Source organism: Pieris rapae, chromosome 21, assembly GCF_905147795.1.
Source record: "Pieris rapae chromosome 21, ilPieRapa1.1, whole genome shotgun sequence".
NCBI lineage: Eukaryota > Metazoa > Arthropoda > Insecta > Lepidoptera > Pieridae > Pieris > Pieris rapae.
In genome coordinates, this window is record NC_059529.1 from 4,104,588 (window position 1) to 4,122,383 (window position 17,796).

The window sequence follows — 17,796 nt, forward strand, 5'->3', positions numbered from 1 at the left end:
ACTATCTGACCTAAACCTCAATTATTGGATAGTTAATATTACGAAATAATAACCTGTGTGTATGTGTGGAACTAATTTCAAATCCATCTTTTTATTTATTTTATTTATTTATATATATTTATATATACAAAACAATATGTAAAATATACAAGAATGTATGACATCACAAAGGAAAAAAATTAAAGAAACGACCACAAAATAAACAAAAATAAAAATTAAACAAAAACATAATTATTTTTAATAATAACTTACAATATAAATAATAAATAAAAATAACAGTAAAAAACAAACAAAATTAAAACTTAAACCACATTAAGATTAAAGAGCCTGCAAAACAAAGTTACGGAATGTCGGTAGACTTGAAAAACACATAAATATTTTCATAAGAGCGAGAAAGCCTATTTACTGGACCATTAAAACTAGCAGATAAGCAAGCGGTAGGTGCGTATAGTAGACTTTTAGTTCTAACAGAATTAGTGAATTCTTTCACAAATTGTATGGCGTTTATAATAAAATTACGTTATCAAATTGGCGTAGACGTTAACTAATCGTAAAGTTCTAATACGCCCTCTCTCTGGGCGCGTTTATTAAATGTTATGCAAAGTTCCCTTAAGTAAAGTTCATAACCGATCAATAATTTTAATTCTGGTTAAGATGGATAGCTAAGACGATCACAGGTAAAACAAATCTTTCTACACTTTGTTACCAACGCTTCATGAGTTTTGGAGATGTAACCCGGAGATCTAGAAAATTTAGGAAAACCTCTCGTAACTGGCAGAGGGTATGACACCAGACCTCGAGGCCGATCCACTATAATAGAATTACTTGTTAAATTAATTGTAAATTACAACATAAGTTTTATAGTTTTTTAGTTATAAGTTTCGCCAATGAGTCATTGTATTTAAGGGGTTAGGCGCTGTATGCTGAAATATACACCTAGTTCAGCGTCAGATAAACCTGACTAATTTTGTTTATATAACTAGCGCAATTAAGAAACAAACTTGAAATAAATTATTATTATTACTACTCGCTGGCCTGATCAAGTAAAGGAGTTTAAAGACACAAGGTACAGGTGCTTGCTGAAGGCGGGACAATGATATATGCGGCGCTACTAACACGACTTTCAGAAATGTAGAGTAATTAACTGCTGAAAAACAGACGATGAATATAATTCTAAATGTAATGTTGCCTACGAATGAGTATTGTGTATAAGTAATGCGAGTAGAAGATGCTCAGAACAAGAACAGAAAGCGGTACAAGCGATTTATTTAAAGGATCGCTATATGCACATGCATACATATGCATCCAAGCAATCCGTGTGGGGTAGTAATCTCATACAGGTTTATATTTTTAGTTCTTAATATAAAAGTTTGTTGGGAAAATACAGAATAACCTTAATGTCATTAAAAAATTAAATGCCGCGCATGTTCAACCCTGAATTTTGAATTGAAAATTTAAAAATAGCCCGAAAATTTTTCAAGCACTTCGTGTGTAGGTTTATTTGACATTTCGAGAATAATATTATATCCAAATGTGCGTTTTTCTATCATATACAACCGTTTAATATTTTTTTTATAGAACGGACAAGAAGCTCCCCTGTTGTAAAGTGATACTGCTTTATAAATTATTATTACCCATTATAAATTATTATTACCTTATTAAGAAAGATAACATACTTCAATGTCCAGGAAGCACAGGCAGATATACCTGCCTTCGAAAAACATTTAATTATATACCTGAGATAATAATTGTCGAAATGTGTGTCAAATGTATAAAATTTAAATTATTCAAACAGAACAAGGAGGATGTGTTACAAATAAAAAGCAAAAAAGATACTCGTAGAGATACGGAATATTATTTTCTTTTTTAATCTTATCTATAAAATATGCTTAGCACTTTTACTTCTCACAATCATTTGTATCGTTCAGAGGTGATGGCAAAGGGCATTTGTTAACTTACATTATCTTGTATTGCTACTATCTACTATACTATGTCTTCTATCATTATGTTTTTCAATGTTTCTAAGAGGAATAATATTACATTAAGCTAAGCCTATTGGTTATATAACCTTAAAATTCGTGCTAATTAATATCGATTTATATTAGCCACAATATTTAAGCACGTATATTTTTTGGCAGAAAGAGAAAGAAACTTTGTTAATTTAAATTAAACCCCAGTTCTTAATATGTAACTTATTTTAAGAACTTGTCTTAAGTGAGTATGTAGAGAAGAGTTGAATTTATAAAGGAAAAAATATTAATCAATTGAATGATTTAAGGAATTTTTTTTCGTCTGTATATGTCCGCACTTAGATCTTCAATAACACTCTTCATCATCTTTGATAAACATTTCATGTGAATAAGCAAAGTAATTGTTTAATTGAAATAATCGTAAATTTAATCGTAGATTTCTCATATTTATTTACGTTTTAAAGCATAATTATAGAATTTTAAAGCATAAATAAATTACGTAATCAAATATTTAATTATAGAGGTCGTTTTTAAATCTAATTTACATTTAAGATTAAACGAAAGGATAATAAATTCATTTGTTGTTTCATTTCAACCTAAATAAATAAAAAGGCAAAACCATTTTAATTTTGGACAAAGACATTTTATGAGAAGCCACCCCTCACGTTTCAGAATCAGCCATCATAACTCTGCTTATGAAGATAAAGCCATGGTAATAACCTATAATATACCCCTTTGGATTTTTGCATCTGTTTTCTTGATCTTTCTACGAATTTTAGTTGTATTTATGTTATGCCGTTTACCAAATTCTATCGAGAGCCTTTAGATTCTATGAATGTGTACGATGAAAATAAGTACTGTGTAATCATCAAACATAATGTAATTAATTTGTAACATAATTCATTTATGTATTACACAGTTGCTTCACACTAATACAATTAATGATATACGGATGGCAGATGTATTCATGTCTGATTATTTAAAAGGCAACAACGCATCTACGAAAATCTTACACAAATCAAACATATAATATTTTCGAACAAATGTTTTTTTAGCTTTTTAAGTTAGTGACTGGAACCGTGTAGGAGCGCTCATAAGTTTTGCAAGCAAGTCGCTCGGCAGGGGGCGATGATTAAAAGGCGCGGCTTATGCGAACGTGAAGTGGTGGGCAGGAAACTAATAGGCGAAACCTGTACTTAAGTTAATAAGTTAGTCTAAGTATAAGTATTCTATTTTTGCTGTTTATTGAAGTGTTATATAAGCAACAAGGAAACAAGAGTTTCGTGATCTTCATAGTTATCTTCGTTTTTTTTCTACTGCGCGTATTTGCAATTCTCTCAATTGTTCTTAGTGTTCGATCGTTAAGTAAATTTAAGCTTTTTGAACACAAAGGGTATTCCTTTGTGAACTTCAATTATTGTCGCTACGTATAAGGTATCTCCTAGGGATGTCAAGAAATAAATTTCACAACAACGACATCAGAAGGTAGATTAATTCGCTTAATTCTAGATAAATCCAAATCTAAGGATTCCAGGATCCAATTAAGGCTTAACCGATAAATCTGTTTACGAATAACTGAGATTTGGGAGCTTAAGAAGACCTCTATGTACCGTATATTTCCTCTATAGAAACTCAATCGTATTATCCCTTTTATTTATGACCCATAAGAATTGAGTTTTGTAGTAAATAAAATATATCCGAAATTGGAAACGAATGATTAAAGTGATCTTTTATTGGATTGAATTGCGGCACTTATATCGTCTGTACATATGGTTTGATACGTGTATACATTATGCTATGATTAAGAAATAGTCTTTTAGCATCTTTAGACGTAGTAAGTATTAGTAAAAGTAGCACTATTCCAACAATTCTTTTCTTCGATTAAGGCAACGGTTGATGAAAACAGTTAACACGATCTTTAGAATAATACGATAATATTCAAAAATATAATAATATTTCGACAAGGAAAGGAAAGGAGAAATAATTTAGTTAATAATAAAAAAATTTTTTTTTTGTTAAGTTCCAAAAAAAAAATTCTCCACCAAAATCTGCAAATGTAAAACATAAATATAAGGAAAATCAAACAAAAGCGTAAGCATTCTAAAGTTGTTTTAAACAAAGTTGGAACATTTGTTTTAGTTGATTCGTATACGTGTTACCATATTTTAAGTACTTTGTTTGAGCATGAACTTTCTAGTGCTCTGAAGAAATAACAATGTGTTTGTGTATGTTAATTAGGTTTTATATAGAAATATCTGATAGTGACAAACCTAGATAAGGGAAAGAAATGCCTTGGTGCATTTCTAGATTTACGAAAGGCCTTCGATACTGTCTGTATCTCTTCACTTTTACGTAATATGGAGCAAATAGGAATAAGAGATATACCCCTAAATCTATTTTGTGACTACCTCTCAAGGCGAACACAGAGAGTGAAAATAGGCGACTACATAAGTGATGAAATGGAAATAACCTATGGGGTTCCGCAAGGAAGCATATTAGGCCCAACGTTATTTCTAATATATATTAATGCGTTAAGTAATCTAAAACTTGATAACGGGCAAATATTTTCCTATGCAGATGACACAGCTGTACTTTTCACAGGAACTAACTGGGCAGAAGTGAAAAAATCTACGGAAATTGGACTGACAACTATTGCTATTTGGCTTGATTTCCACCTTTTGTCTCTCAATAAAGAGAAAACTAACTATATATGTTTCAGAATTTCTAATCGAACGCAACCACCTAAAGATTTTAAAATTAAATTACATAACTGCGATATGCAAAGTGTCGGTAACTGCCCCTGTCCTCCAATTACAAAAGTTAGCTCTACCAAATACTTAGGCATTCACATAGACGAACGGCTATCATGGTATCCTCATATAGAGTCCATGACTGGTAGATTACGGAAATTTACATACATCTTTAAAATTTTGCGATACATCACATCGTATGTAATACTTGAAAGAATTTACACAGCACTCGTTCAGACCGTATTAACATATTGCATAAACATACGGGGTGCGGCCAATAAAACAAAATTTTTGGAATTGGAACGGGGACATAGGGCTCTTTTAAAAGTGATGATGTTCCGGCCATACAGATTCCCATCGGAAGAGCTCTATCATCTTAGCAAATTACTTTCCGTTAGGAAGCTGTTTGTCCTGAATCTAATTTTAAAAACCCACAGAGCGCTCCCGTTTGAGAATAGGCTGGTCTTAAAAAGAAATAGGGATGTTGTAGTCGGTCAGACCGTAAGGACCGACTTCGCTAGACGCAATATGCAAGCAGCCTATTTATATAATAAATTAAATAGGCTGCTTAACATCTACCCTCTCACCGCCTACAACCTAAAAACCCGAATAAAAGACTGGCTTATTATCACGCCTTATGCAGTATTAGAACTGCTTTTGAGACCCATGATTTAAATAGCTACACGTTACTCATTCACTCACCTACTCACTCACTCAGTCACTCACCTACTCACTCACTCATTCACTCACCTACTCACTCACTCATTCACTCACCTACTCACTCACTCATTCACTCACCTACTCACTCACTCATTCACTCTCTCACACACTTCTCATGCACACAATCAGGTGTGATGATAACGGTTTAACAAGTAAAAAATAAAAAGGAAATGAACTGGTTAAATTATTTTATGTAATTAACTTTGTTATGGAAGAGCTGGGAACCCTAACACAGGTATATTTACTTAAAAGGGTTCCCAAATCTTACACTATGAAAAGAAAAATGTACCAACTTAAATGAATAAAGACTTATTATTATTATTATTATTATCTGGCTTCAACCATTAGGTCTTGCAAATCGCGATTGTGTATGGGATGTTCTATATTTTTATAAATCACAACCCATTTTTATCTTTGTTAAATTGATATATTTCTTCACAAACAACGGTAATTAATTTATATTCTTATAGAAAGGCTCAAAGGAAAAATACATGCTCACTCATCTTAAAAGTCTGTTCTGAGTGACGTCTGTTTTCTTCTTTTCTTAGTGTCCTGTATTTATGTTGCCACATACATCAAAATCGTATAGAAAATACTACACCAAACAGTATGTACATTTTTAGTGCGTATCTACGATACGCTACATGTGTATTTTATGTGTGTATATGGTAAAATAAATAATACGAGCATCTAACCCATAAAGCGACAGTATGTACACAAACTATCCTCCGCCAGCATTCACCGATTCCGCTTATGATTTCGCTGCTAAACCGTATCAGACAGAACAGAACAAGAGAGTTGTTTGTTTTGTTTGTAGGTTAAGTATGTTAGTCTATAAAATATAATTATTTTTTAATGTATACCTTAAATGAATAAATGCCGATAAGCTTCTTGCTTTTTGCAATACAAACAATATTTTGGCACCGACTACCTGATGTTAAGTGACACACTCAAAGTGGGTTCGCGAGTGTATTGCCGGCCTTTTAGAAAAAATTAGTTTCTTTTCTTGAAGGATTCCGACTCGAATTGGATGGACGACGAGATGGTATGGGTGGAATTTCGTATTCTGTCTAGCATCCGATGATGAATCTCAGCTGCAGCTATTAATCGGAACAACTACTCACGGTAAATGTGGTTGAAGATGCAGAGTGACGTCACTCGATCAAGGCGTTCGGAGAGGGATTGGTCGGGAAAAATTGTACATGTAGTACTATTTACACGCGTATAAACATATACACATATCTATTATTGGTAGATCTGGTTAGAACCGAGGACATATCACTATTTGATGTCGCATAAAATAATAGTACCTGGATGGGCCCAGCTTTGCTCGGTATTTTTATTTTTTTATAAATTGTGTTTTTGGAAATTATATATAAGTACGAATTACATACTAATAAAATGATGAAATATGAACAATATAGATTATATATGCTGGAATAGCTTTAGTGTTGTCGTGTCGTTAAAGCAATTTATTGCGAACCACCTTTTTGTTATTTTCTATCATTTATACCTAGCTAGATCGATTTATCGCCCCGAAACCCCCCGTATACTAAATTTCATGAAAATCGTTGGAGCCGATCCCGAGATTCCAATAATAATATACATAATATATATATATATATATAAGAATTGCTCGTTTAAAGATATAAGATCTTAAATAACATATCTTATGTCGAAAATGAACGTTAATGCTTTGTTCTTAATTACATAATATTAATTACGTTAATAATTTAATAACTGATTTACAATAAAGTCATCTGCTAAAGTAAACTTAGTAACATGATCTTAGATTTGCAATTACCATCTACTTTGCATTTCTCACGTTTTTTAGAGCCCCTTATTTCAGATATTTTACGTTTCAATACATTTTTAACATCTTGCGTGCATGAAGCTTTAATGACTTATTCCTAATAGGCAAGATAATATGTTATATTCGCGTTAGTAATAACAACAAACATAATAACAGTAAAGTAATACATTAAAAGCCGGGAGCTTGACGATAAACCTGCGGTCGCATCTGGATAATCTTTTATTGATATTAAATATTGGAGTACATTGAAACCTTTCTGGGAAGGAATTTCTGTTTTGAAGGTTTTGATATCTATGAAAACAATTTCGTAAAATTCAGTTTCCATTTATTTAAAATTCCGTTTGTATTTCAATTATGTTAGGAATATATATATTATAATATTAATTTCTTAAAGTATCTTTGTTTATTCCTCGTGTGGAATTATTATTGAAATTATTCCACACGAGAATTTGAATGCGAGACAAATCGGTGCGTTAGATGGCAATTGTCCTATATAATATTGACCTATCACAATTAAACGAAACGCACGATCGTTTTGCGTTTTGTTTGACACTCCCTGTGCTAGTTTTATAATATTAGCTGTCAAAGTATAGTTCTAAAGTATTGTTGGTCTAGGCTTGACCGACCGACTCTGCCACGCATCAGTAGATAGTTATTAATGCTTTAACACTTTAATGGTCCTACGGTGTAAGAAAACATCGTGAGGAAACTGGAATATCTCAGTCGCCAAAAAGTCTGTATGTATCAGGCACGAAAGGCTGAAAACTCGCCTATTTGGAAAACAAATTATCACGAAATATATACAGAAATCCACTTACTAATATTTACACCAGAAACCCATTTAGGCGATTAAAGCCGTCAAGATAAATTGTCAATGAAATCGCTCAATTGTTTTAATAGGATTTCAAATCAGTTGTAGAGTAGCCACCATCATACCTTGTTTCACATAGTAAAGTAAATCATAATCATAAAAATAAATACGATTTTTAGCCTCCTTATTGTGATCTTATCTGGTCAGATTGTACCTAAGTACTTAGTAAACTTTTTAAATTGGTTTTGATTTTCTTTCAATAATTTTTATTATAACTCTGTAGGTTAAGAAAATTGTAAATACTGTATACTTGAATTGTAAACAATAAAAAGTAGTTATATCTATAGTAGTAAAATATCTGGTTTACGACAGGTTATTCCGTTTTTTATAGAACAAGGGGCAAACGGGCAGGAGGCTCACCTGATGTTAAGTGATACCGCCGCCCATGAACACTCTCAATGCCGCGAGCGTTGGGCTCGCGAAAGCGTTGCTGGCCTTTTAAGAATTGATACGCTCTTTTCTTGAAGGACCCTAAGTCGAATTGGTTCGGAAATACTTCAGTGGGCAGCTGGTTCCACAAAGTGATGGAACCAGCTGTAAAATTAAATTCCTTAGAGTTCTTTTCTTTACACTACAAAAAAGTGTTGATAGGGAAACAAAATAGTATGTCTGCTGTACAAACTGGATCTTTGCTTTAAAATAAAATGTTTGCAGTAATCCTCCTGAGTTCAAATGTCAACGCAATTACAGTGATTGAAAGCGTTCAAGTTTTGTGTCAAAATCGCAATCGAGGCTAAAACGGGTAGAAATAATGACAGCTGGCAGAATATCGGAAATCACCTGACATATAAACTGTCGATTTGATCGATGCCGATCGTTACATTTTTTATATTAAAATGGTTGGAGTTTGCAATAATAAAATATGTTATATCTATTATATTGTAAGGAGGAAAGATGTGTTGTTTTGTTACGAATAACTTATGCATCGGGCGGTTTCAAAACTTGTTTAGTTATAATCAGATAACCCGTGAGCAAATTGCCTTCATTTCTTTCCAAAATACATACATTGTTTAGTAATAGTAAACCAATTAACTGTAGAATTTTACACGAATGATTATTATTCAGTAATTTGCTGAACACGCTGAAAGCGCTCGACTTCATGACGTATAATTAACTAATCGCTGCTTAATATATTAAACTACCTTATTAGTGTAGAACCAATATAATTAAACATCGTTTCATACATTTTAGTATATTTTGACGGGAGTTCTAATTTTTGATGAATTTATAAGGTTTCAATGATTATATTAAAAGTAATTTTTTTTAATATAATATATTAAACGACTACCTTTATTTATATTCAGTTAGTATACAAGATAAGTATATTTTTGCTCAGTACGACTTATCATATTCTGACATAAGGCCACATAATAGTTATATCTTCTTGTGTGCGTGTGTATGTGACTGAACTCCTCCTAAACGACTGGACCGATTTAGACGAAATTTTTTGTGTGTGTTCAAGGGGATCTGGGAATGGTTTAGATTCACAATTTTGTCCGCTGGACAATGTTTTTTTAATTAATTTTCAATTTATTAGTTGTTGTTGATTTTGGAATGTTTTACATTGGATCCGACAGACGGCGCTACCATCGCAGTGTCAAATTTTAAATAATATTCGAATTTTAATTTTAGTCTGTCCCGAAATTTAAAAAAAGTTTTGTTATCATTGTGTTAGATCGTGTGTGACCATGTGCTGGATCGTTAGATATTGTCATAACATTTGAATAATAATTTTCATCAAAATGGCTTATTAAAAATTGAAATTTTGAAATTAAAGACGTGTAGACAGGACAACGTCTGTCGGATCCGCTAGTATATTATATTTAAATTTAAAAAATGTATGACTACATAATTATTTTATTAAGGATGTGTATTCCAAATCGCGTAAGTTTTTTTAGAGATTTCGCATTTCTTATAATTTGACTTATTAGCTTATAGTCAAAAAATATGATGTATAGGGAAATATTACTTATACTATTTTAAAACTTAAATTTATGAAACATTAATAACATACTGGTCAAAATGGCAAAACCTTTTAGCCATATTGCTAAAAACACTTAAGTGGATCACAAAGTTCGCCCTTCTACAAAATTCATGTCTGTCCCCATCTATTTGTTTTATCCTCTTTGTTCCTCACTCATCGATTTTAAGACAAAAATATCGATACCCGTTAAAATTTATCAAAACCATTTATTTCATTATTCGTATAAAATATATAGCTCGTCATCAGGGGATACCGTTACTGGTTCTTTTTAATACCGCCGTGTTAAAGGGATTGAATTCCTTTTTCAAACATTCAATACACTTCCAACAAACAATTCCAATTTCAAAAAATGAATTCTGAGCGTCAATTTGAATGTGGCCACAGACAATTTAACTCGTCGTCTGGGAATATTTTATCAATTTCCGTAGCTGAATTGCACAAAACAAATCCGTAAAAGGTTTAAATATTATACAAAAATCTTATACGTCATCATTAGACAATGAAAAATCAAAAACAGGCATTTCCCTATTAATTCTGGTCAACGACAAGCCACTAATTGGTACACTTTATCTCTTTATATAAGTGTACTGAAATGTAAATTATGTGTGATCGTTAGAAACATTAAAGCTTACATTCAAGACAGGTAAATTCCTTGTATAAGACTTTAATATCTGTACAGTAAAATTACTGTTAATTTGATATATCGTAAGTACAAGTATTTATAAACCCGATAGAATCGTACATATATACATACAAGTCTCCGCGGAATGGGCGTTATCTCGTCCACTCGCGTTAGACAAACTATAATCTGTAATCGTCCAAAGTTCACTCACAATGTCCCCTGACAATAATAATGAACGAGAGAACTATTCGAAGTATATGAATTATATTCCTCATTTACCAAGATATGAACGTAACCTTTGTACTACTACGCCTTTTGAATGAATATTCATAATACATACACACTTTTATTAACACTTTGTTGTTACAGAAATATAGTATAATAAATTCAATAAAACAGAAACTTGCGGCCTTATCGCTTTCGAGCGATCTCTTGCAGAAAACTGCTTTTCTAATTAATTACTAATAAAGTAATAATAACTTAACGAGTGCCAGCTTAGTTTCTCAATACAACTTTATCATAAGATTTTAGGGCTGAGTTACAAAGTCGAGTCGAGAATTAGCGCTAAGAATATTGTATATCAACAATGTATTTGATTTAAACTTAAGAGATAAATTTTGAAACAGCATATTGGGGTAAACATGACCAGCCCATCAGATTTGAGAAACGAATGATATTTATAACTTGACAACCGCGTTATACACACACAAACTCAAATCGCATACATAATTTTCTATTGCAATTACTGATATTAAACAGAAATTTCCAGCGGTGAAGACGATGCTATTTCTATTTATAACCCACGAATCTATTGATTGAATTAATTTACACAAAATACCTATACATTCCCGGTTGTCAGATGTGTCATATCCAACTCCTAAATATCAAAACTGAAACATTTAGGACGTCCGGAAATGGAATGTGATTGGTATTGATGAGCACGAAATAGTGTTGCCCAAAATCGGTCTTGGTCTTGCAGTCTCGGTCTTGTTCTTGCATTTTTGCAAGACCAATACCAATACCAAGACCGCCTTATCGTAGCAAGACCAATACCAAGACTGAAGCCTGTAAGACTTGAGCAAGACAATACTTAAGCCTGCAATACTCTTGCGTCTTGCAGTTAGGACAAACTGAGATTTGGGCGTTATCAAATTTTCAACTTTATCACTAGAGAAATAAGGTTCAAGGTTGATTGGGAAAATGTGACGTTCTGCGAATAAACTGTTGGTCGGTCGGTGTATTATATACCTACATATTTGATAATTTACGAACAAAGACGCCGCGGTTTGCAACAAGTGTATCACAGCATTTGACATGCTGTCTCGATAGTGGGTGATTTAAACAAATTTGAAACGTGGAAAAACTCCAAATATGAGCGACGTTATATTGCTTTACGCATTTGGTTTTAAAATCACACATTTCTAAAAATCGATATTTGCAGTGTCGGTTTATCAACTTCTATCGTATCTACTCTAGTAGCTAGTAACCTCCATAAAAACAGCAGGCAACGTATAGTTCCAATAAAAAAAGAACATAATAAACAATATTATTTGCATAATTATCTACACTTTATTTTTGCGTAGGCACAAAACCTATTTGATTTTGATTCTGATACTTCTCTTTTTTAATCTTTCAAAGATTTATTCTATCTATCAAAGAATGCCGCATTTTTCTTTGTCGGTCTTCGGCTTGTGTGCTTATAAATATGAGTTTTTATTTCAATTTCAGTCATTTCTAATTGAGATCGGCTTCGAGTCTATCTTATTTATTATTCTCGCCCATTTACCTAGCTAGGTACTCTAAATTCTTATTGCTTTCGGAGTGAATGTTTACAATTTGACATGAGTGACGAATAAATAGCAATAGGCTAATAGGTATTTGCAAGTCTTGCGAGACTTGCGAGACTCTTGCTGCAAGATCAAGACCAAGACCAAGACTGAGAGCGCAATACCAATACCAAGACCAAGACCAGGTGTATTGACGCAAGACCAATACCAAGACTGGTCTAAGTCTCGTCTTGGTCTTGCATTTGGGCAACACTAGCACGAAACGGCATGTTTTAAGTTGTTATATAAAATAGACATATGCGTCTATATACATGCTGTAGGTGTATAATTAACTTTAGATTGCATTATAAAGTATAAAATAATAATCTTATTCCAAAAATAGTCTAATATTAGAATAGGTTTCACTTTTCGTACTTTGACGCAGGCGTCCATGCGTTGGGTTGTCTCTTTCCCTAAAATCATACTCGTGATACTTGTGGTTTGGAACTTGAATTCGTGTATGCGGCGATGTTAGTTATTTCGACTATGTATTTGCATTTTGTTCCCACGAGAATGCAGCTAGCGTGCGCCTATTTCACCATGCCTCCTGCTGATGAGGATCTTAGAAGATCTGAGACAAATCTTTGTTTTTAATATAATAATTATTTGTTACTTAAAATGTCGTGTGGAACATGGTGTAATGGTTATAGCTCCTTACAAACGTTGTATAAAAAAAAAAGAAACTTGGCGATTAAAAAGAGTGGCGAAGAGTTTATTGAATGATTTTTTTTACTATGACTTTGGTTATATAAGGTTTTGATTAAATTTATATTCATAACATTTAATAAAAATTCCGCATAATTTGTTCTATTCCACAGTTCTTTCATTACTTTGTAAGGGCGCATAATCCCAAGGGATTTGGAAGCCTCAAATTTAGGTCACCAATATTTATTGTTTGCGATGGAAAATTTTATTGCAAAATTATGTAAATTTAGATTACAACTACAAGGCATTTCATTTGTTACAAAACCAATAAACTCTTTTGATTTTACGATTTTTGATGTTATCAACGTCAGTACTGATTGTTTGTGTTTTTTTATGGAGCTGGAGGCAAAATAACTGGCGGGTAACTTAAAACCTTATTTAAAAAAACTTTAAATAAACTATAACCATCCATGCACTTTAACTTTGATAACTAAATTCTCGAACTACACCAGCATAAAACTTTTTTTGGTAAAAAGAACAGCAAGAAACTACTAGTGTTTTAAAAGTCGAATACCTACTAATAATTCAACTGTTTTATACTTTACTTAGCTTTAGTCAGTCATAAGTGTAAACCATAGTTAGCAGCAAAATATTACATATTCTGTTCTTAGGTTTTGTATGATTCTTTTAAAATTCATATCATACAAAGATACAAATTGTACTTATAAAATATATGTATGTAGACATCGTGAAGCCCTATTTACAGGCAACCCTATTAAGAGGTATAAAAGACCTCATATATAATGGAGCACAATTTATTCTTGTACCCTCACCGTTAGATAAACTGTAATCATACGACTAGATAATCTAGAACAGATTTATCATATTGCAATATATTTTTTTAGCATTACGGTTTTATACATAGAGGGGCCGTTTAAGGATTATGTGAGCAGATTTAACCCCCCTCTCCCCACCTCTTAGAAACAGTAAGCCAATCTCAAAAAAATCATGCATTTTTTTTCATAGCATTGCAAGCAAAAACATGGTAATAAGTGTAATAAAGTAAATATGCTGTTGGCGAAATCACCAACTAACAAAATCAAAGACCCAATAGTGCTTACATACTTGAACGGTTCCATCCGGTTAAATTTCAGTTTACTTAGTATTTTTTTGTTTTTTTTAATGTATCTTTATCTATTTAATGCACTCTGTTGTTTTCTGTTTTATATACATAAATTGTTTATCTATGTAATCTGTTTGGCTTTCTGTATTGTCTTAGTGTTTTGTATTATAATAAGTATAAGCTGTTAGATTACTCATAATTAAATAAATAAATAAATGAATAACAAAATTTCTTAACCTACAATTGTCTACATTCTTGGTTATATATTATAAATGGAATTCATTCTGTGAGCCGATTGATTGCGCTAAATATCACACGTTGTTGTGATAGGTCAAGTGCAAGATGCGATTGTCTTAACCTCTTAAAATTTGCTTCAAGTTCAAGTTCGACTTTCGTCACTATTCGGACGGTCAGATAAGATATCGTTAACATATGTTTTATTTTGATCCATTATTTAATTACTGTTGTCTTAATGATAATTTTAGATTAAAGGGGCTTTTAACAATACACGCTGATTTCAAAGGGCTCAGTCCTTGAGAGGCCTGTTTTAATGAAGCAAGATCTTGTATGAGTTCCTTACTAACGGAATTAAACACATTTATGACAAAATAAATGTGTTTTTATTAATTATAACTTAACTATTTGTATGTGAGATTTGATAATTTTCAATGCACAATGTTTAGCTCAGAAGTTTTAAAACAAAAGAGTGGTGGCACCAAATTGTTTTGCAAATAAATTATTAATTATTTTCAGTTGAATTTTCCAATAAATAATTTATTCTTGATTATTTTATTATTCAAGTTTCTTTTGTGGAGTGTCTCTAGCACCAGTTGCCATCGCCATAATCCAGGGTTGTTTATTTTAATAGTAAACTATCTATTAATATTGATACTTCCAACCCAACAATTAAAAAAACATCGGAAGCTAAAACGGACATCAAACATGATAAATTTTCACGTGGAATCGGAAGCTAATCTGTAGTAGATGTACAATCGTCACGTCCCAATGGATAAATAAATATTGCTGTCATTGGTATTCACGAATTCGAACAGTGTTTGTTTGAATAGCCATTTGCTTCACTATTTGAGGTCTATTTGTACTTATAGGTTATAACCTAAATAAGTATATCAATTAGTACGATAAGCAGTTCTTGCATCAGTGTTCTATACGATAGGCATCGTTTAATCCGAACCCAATAATGTATCCTCAATCTCAGATAGAAAACAATCTGAGATTGTGGATTGTCAGACCGTGACAGTCGATCGATCATCTATCTGCATCCCAATAACCAAACCCTACGAAGACAATTATTTTTGGCGACGGATAGAATGCAATCTCTTCCCTCTGTGTCCTTCCATTTTACCGAGTTTACACTCATATTTGTTAACCAACCAAATAAAATTTAAGATAGGATATTGTATAGACAGATGGCTATTATAATCAGTCGATTGGTTATTGGCACACTTTATACAACATTTGGATTGTGATGTCTATCTCAAATGGTCAAAAATGGAGTGAGATAGGTTTTTGGTTTTGGGCGTAAATGAATTACATTGGGACGACGTAGGACGCATATGAAAGTATCAAAAACCGGTCGCTGGTAAAATTTACCCTATACTCAAAGAGGTGCTTTTAGACTTATAAATATAATATAACCTACGTATAACAGAATTTCCTTTTAAGATTTTTCTAACACTTTCCCTAGACATCGTTTATACCAAAGAAATCTTTCGTATAAACGATACCCAAGGCGTTATCTCGATACTAAAATAAAATTTAGATTTGATTAAACTGGTGAAGTTGGAAGTTAGGAATTATTGTTAAAAGTTGACTTGGAAGTAAGCTTTCTATATAAGTAAATATTTAGTTAGAGGTAATACACGTGCATACCACATATCAAAACGATATATAAAAATTCATACGGATTAAATTTAAGTTGACAATAATAGCCACACTTAGGGTCTGTTTCACAATGTCCGGATAAGTCCCAAATAAGCTATTTATTACTTATTGGTATGATAAATAGTATTTTTGCGTTTCACGACTGTCAGATAGCTCTATTCGTCATGAAATGCCCAGTATCTCATTCGGAACTTTTATCTTTCGAATAAATTATGTGTTGCATAGCTATTTGGTACTTTATCCATACATTGTGAAACAGGTAAGTAACCCTTAAGCTTATTTGTTGAATATGTCAGTCACAACTAATTGCCTGACTTGCCTGAAATTGTTTCTGAAACACGTTTGTGTCTGTGTAAGAGCTCAATACAAAGGTATGTTACAAGTCAAGGAAAAAACATAAAATATTCAATAAGGGCCTACTAATATTCTACCCACTACGATAAGTAACGATCCCACATTATACTGTAATGAATACAATTATGCTTCATATATCTTTGATGTTTTATTAAGACCTCCCGTTTTATTTGGTACTTGGCAGAACAATTTTCCTTATCGCTTGAAAGAGAATTAGTTTACTTTCTTACTAGATATTAGTTTTAATATTGCGTGGTGTAGAGAATATCTGTTCTTCTATTGGGAATTAAATAACGCACCACTTGGTCTCTTCTTCTGCTAAACCATTATAGTTAAGTATTGTATATCTCCGTGCTTTTGACTCTAATCATCAGTCACAATTCATTAAAACAATTTATAACTGACTGTGAAAGTCACTAAAGTATTCAAATATATAAAATAAATAAACCATAGATACCTTGATGTATCGTGTTGGCATAGCACTAATGCTAATAAATAACTATCCTAAATGTGTTGATCACAAAGTAGACGATACGATCCTAAAAAAAATGGTATGCTGTCACATTGTTTAAGAACCAATGCTAACATAAAGCCTGGTTTTCGCCGAGGCAACATCTCGCAACAGTGCTGCGTGCTTAACGAGACCAGACGTGCCGTTTTGAACGGGACTCTCCCTTTTTCCAATTACGAGACCCGGTGTCCCCGGCATAAATGTCCCATTTTCAGAAACCGCAAGAAATTTTGAGCCGCAGAATATTAAAAAAAAAATATTAATTAGCAAATTATTCATTACCCGCTTGTCTGGTGTACCTACGTTTTTTCTCTCGAAACAAAAACAAGATTAATTTAGTTAAGTGATTCCAAAAATAATTTTAATTTCTTATCCCAACGAAAAAAAAGCCAACATCACGAGGTGTTCCCAGGCGGTCACCCATCCAAGTACTGACCTCGCCCGACGTTGCTTAACTTCGGTGATCGGACGAGAACCGGTGTATTCAACGTGGTTTGGACGTTGGCGACAGCAAGAGCGAAATTAATAATTATAAAGTAGAATAATTACATTACATTTAGTAAAAAGTGTTTTTACAACTTTTGGTATTATTTTTTTCCGTCTAGCCCCCTTTCGCAACGCACGATAAGGAAGTTAGTTCCAAAATTTGAATGTATAATTATTCGGATATTTGAAGTCAGTTGAAATAGACATAATATTATTAAT

The 17,796-nt window shown here is 32.4% G+C and overlaps 1 protein-coding gene and 1 non-coding gene across 2 annotated transcripts in view; both read right to left on the reverse strand.

Annotated features, from left to right (window-relative positions):
• The window catches only part of LOC110998592 (synaptotagmin-15-like), a 73,534-nt gene that overhangs the window by 52,253 nt on the left and 3,485 nt on the right, over positions 1–17,796 (reverse strand). The window lies entirely within an intron of this gene.
• LOC123690128 lies at positions 17,479–17,597 on the reverse strand. The gene has a single exon (XR_006750931.1). It is a non-coding gene; the product is annotated as a 5S ribosomal RNA (ribosomal RNA).